The following is a 3,905-nucleotide window of genomic DNA, read 5'->3' as shown; positions in this document are numbered from 1 at the left end:
ACGTGTACCTGCTGCCCCCGGTGCGCCGGGGGGCCCCTTGGCTCAGGGCGCACGGAGCCTGGGCAGGTGAGAGGCAAGGGCCCTGTGCCCGGTGGGGAGCTGGGGGCCGGCAGGAACGCGGGAACCAAGATAGATGACAGGCGAGGGCCCCCGATCCGGGCAGAGGCAGAGGGGAGTTCTGGAAGCAAGAGAAGTGAAGGCTGGGCCAGCCAGGGCGAGGCGGGCATGGAGGCCCCGAAACTGTACAGGTGAGGGGAGCAGGTGTCAGAGGCCAGGCAGGTGAGGGATGAGGACAGGGCGGGGTGGGGGTGGGTCTCCGCGGGAGGGGCTGAGGAGGGGCTGGGCAGTGCCAGGCCACCCCTCCTGCTCATCCTCCTTCTCTCCGCTCCAGTGGTGACAGGAGCCACCAGTGGCATCGGCAAGGCCTATGCACACGAGGTGAGCCCGGGATCGGAGCTGGGTGGGCGGTGGGCGCTCCCGCTGTCGGGTTACCTGTTGCCAGGGGCTCCTACTAGACTGGGAATTGTGTGTGTGACCTGGTTCCCTCAGACCCTCTCGCCTTCCGGAAGCCCTCCCTCTCCTCCCAGCCTGGTTCACGGGCGTACACTGGATCTCTACAGCCTCTTGACATCCCCCATCAGCGCCCTGATTCATTCATTCAAACCATATTCATTGCCCTAGCTGGTGTTGCTCAGTGGGTAGAGCATTGGACTGCGGACTGGAAGGTCCCGGGTTCAATTCCAGTCAAGGGCACATGCTCAGGTTGCGGGCTCGATCCCCAGAAGGGGTCGTGCAGGAGGCAGCCGGTCAATGATTCTCTCTCATCATTGATGTTTCTATCTCTCTCTGCCTTCCTCTCTGGAATCAATAAAAAAAAATATTTTAAAAAAAATTAAAAGAAAAGATATTCATTGACCACCTCTGTTGCCAGGCATCTTCCAGGTGCTGGGAGGAAAGCAGTGACCAAAATAGATTTACAAAATGAAAAGAACCTCGCCCTCATGGAGCTGATGTTCACTAGGGTGAGGGGAGGCAAGTGTGAAGAAAAGATAAATACATAAAATGTAGTGTGTCAAAATGGCTGTAAGGGTTAAGGAGAAAAATAAACCGTGAAAGGAAAACAAGCAGCCCTGAGGATGTGCGGGTTCCAATTTTTATGGAGGGTGCTCAAGAGACGGTGTCGCTGAGAAGGCAACCGTGAGAAAGGACCTGATGGAGGTGCTGGTCATGGGGATACCTGGGAGAAGGGGTTTCTGGGGAGAAGACAGAGCCAGTGCAAAGGCCCTGGGGTAGGAAGCATTGTTACTGAACCAGAGAGTCCCCGAAACTGTCCAGGTGACCAAACGTTAGACACTGAACTGTGCAGTGGGGACATTAAACCAGTTTATTGGCAGGGCATCAAGGCAGGAGAATGATGAGCTGTCACTCAAAATCCAAACTCCTTGATGGTTTTTCATCAAGGTGTCTACCTGATTTTTTCCTACAAAACAAATAAACAAATAAAAACAAGGAAATTAATATGAAATGATCATTATTCAAATGCCAATAGGCTGTGTTCAACCTGAAAAAAATCATTTTCCATGAGAATTACATTTAAAAAAATATATTTTTATTGATTTCAGAGAGGAAGGGAGAGGGAGAGGAAGAAAGAAACATCAGTGATGAGAGAGAATCTTTGATCAGCTGCCTCCTGTACGCCCCCTACTAGGGATGGAGCCCGAAACCCGGGCATGTGCCCTGACCGGAATGGAACCATGACCTCCTGGTTCATAGGTCGATGCTCAACCACTGGGCCACCCTGGCCAGGCCATCAAGGGTATTTAAAGGCAAAGATTGAGGGTTAGGGGTCAAGGGCAAAGCTGATAGGTTAGTTTTTGTGCAAACTTCAGTGGTTTCCCTTCGTTTCATGAATTTAGTTCCTGAGGGCATCTTGTCTGGTGTCTTTGTGACTGTGGTTGATTGAAGAACCAAGATTCTGCAACATACCTCATAATTGTGTCAGTGATGTTATCTTTAAAGCAAAAGGCAGAAGCTAACCATCTTGCGATCAGTGTTATGGCTTAAGCAATCATTGCTTTGAGAGTAACTAGCTGTATTTTCTATTATCTCAAGCAAAGTGTACTTTAAAATATATATATATTTTCTTGATTTTTTACAGAGAGGAAGGGAGAGGGATAGAGAGTTAGAAACATCGATGAGAGAGAAGCATCGATCAGCTGCCTTCTGCACGCCCCCTACTGGGGATGTGCCTGCAACCAAGGTACATGCCCCTGACCGGAATCAAACCCGGGACCCTTCAGTCCCCAGGCCCACGGACGCTCTATCCACTGAGCCAAACTGGCTAGGGCCAAAGTGTACTTCTAAGCATTTTTTTCTGAAACTTGTTTACAGGCAGGCCCCTGGGGCATGACTGACGTAACTTTATTAACCTTTGGCGGTAAGCTACCTGACAACCAAAGCACTTGAATCGTGTAGTTAAAGCCTACGCCTGTGTCACTAAACTCTGTGATCCGATACCTAAATGTGTTTACTGTTGACTGTCCGTTTCAGCGTTGCTTGTTGGAGGAGCAGGCCGGAGGCCACTGTGATTGTGTCAGAGGGAGAGGGAGGGAGAGGGGAGCCGTAGGAGACGAGGATTGTGATGCAATTTCAGGGAGGATCACGGGGAATCTGGTGGGTTAATATGGGGACTTTACTCTTTACTGAAATGGGAGGGTTCTGAGCAGAAGAGGGATATGATACTGCAGGAGGTGAGGGGAACGCACGGACCTCTGCTAAGAGACTTTAAAAAAATTCAAGCAAGAGATGCTGGCAACTTCGACCAGGGTGATGACACTGGAGGTGAGAAGTAGTGGGTTCTGGATTGATTTCGAAGGTAGAGCAGACAAGATTTATGGAAAAGATTGGATATAAGGTATGACTCCAAACTTTTGACCTTATAGCCTGAAACCTTACTAAAACTCACTTCTTAGTTCTTTTTATTTTTTTTATTTTTATTGATTTTAGAGAGGAAGGGAGAGGGGAGAGAGAGATAGAAACATCAATGATGAGAGAGAATCATTGATCAGCTGCCTCATGCACACCCCCTACTGGGGACCGAGCCCACAACCTGGGCATGTGCGCTTGACTGGAATCCAACCTGGGATCCTTTAGTCCTCAGGCCAACGCTCTATCCACTGAGCCAAACCAGCTAGGGCTCACTTCTTAGTTCTTATAGCTTTTTTTTTTTTTCTTCAGATTTCTTGGGATTTTCTTTCTTTTTTTAAAATATATTTTTATTGATTTCAGAGAAGAAGATGAGAGAGAGAGAGAGACATCAATGGTGAGAGAAAAATCATTGATCGACTGCCTTCTCCACACCCCACAGTGGGGATATGAGTCCGCAGGCCGACGCTGTATCCACTGAGCCAAACCGGTTTCGGCTAAAATATATTTTTATTGATTTCAGGGAAGAAGATGAGAGAGAGAGAGAGAGATCAATGGTGAGAGAAAAATCATTGATCAACTGCCTTCTCCACACCCCACAGTGGGGATCCAGCCCGAAACCCGGCATATGGGAATTAAACCATGACCTCCCGGTTCATAGGTCAACCCTCAACCACTGAGCCACACTAGCTGGGCCTCTTGGGATTTTCTATGTAGACAATCATGCCATCTGTGAACAGATCATTTTATTTCTGCCTTTCCAATCTGTATACTTTTTATTTCTTTTTCTTGCCGTATTGCACTGGCTAGGAAATTCAATATGATGTTTGAGTGGTCAGAGTGAACATCACACTGGCTGGGCTGGGGTTGATTTTTGTAAAATAATTTTTCTGTTTATTGATCATATGCTTTTTCTTCTTTAGTCTGTTTATATGGTAAATTACATTGATTGGTTTTTCAAATATTGAAACAACCCTCAA

General features: G+C 47.9%; 1 long non-coding RNA gene across 1 annotated transcript in view; it reads left to right on the top strand.

The window, feature by feature from the left end:
- Nucleotides 1–3,905, top strand: part of LOC102257067 — a 7,138-nt gene continuing 3,233 nt past the window's right edge. The window contains exons 1-2 of the long non-coding RNA XR_313426.2: nucleotides 1–66; nucleotides 392–438. This is a non-coding gene — a long non-coding RNA (uncharacterized LOC102257067). The remainder of the gene's footprint in view (nucleotides 67–391; nucleotides 439–3,905) is intronic.

The sequence above is a fragment of the Myotis brandtii genome, unplaced genomic scaffold (genome assembly GCF_000412655.1).
Source record: "Myotis brandtii unplaced genomic scaffold, ASM41265v1 scaffold1774, whole genome shotgun sequence".
NCBI classification, from domain to species: domain Eukaryota; kingdom Metazoa; phylum Chordata; class Mammalia; order Chiroptera; family Vespertilionidae; genus Myotis; species Myotis brandtii.
Note: the sequence above shows the minus strand (reverse complement) of the source record. Positions and strands in the feature narration are given on the sequence as shown.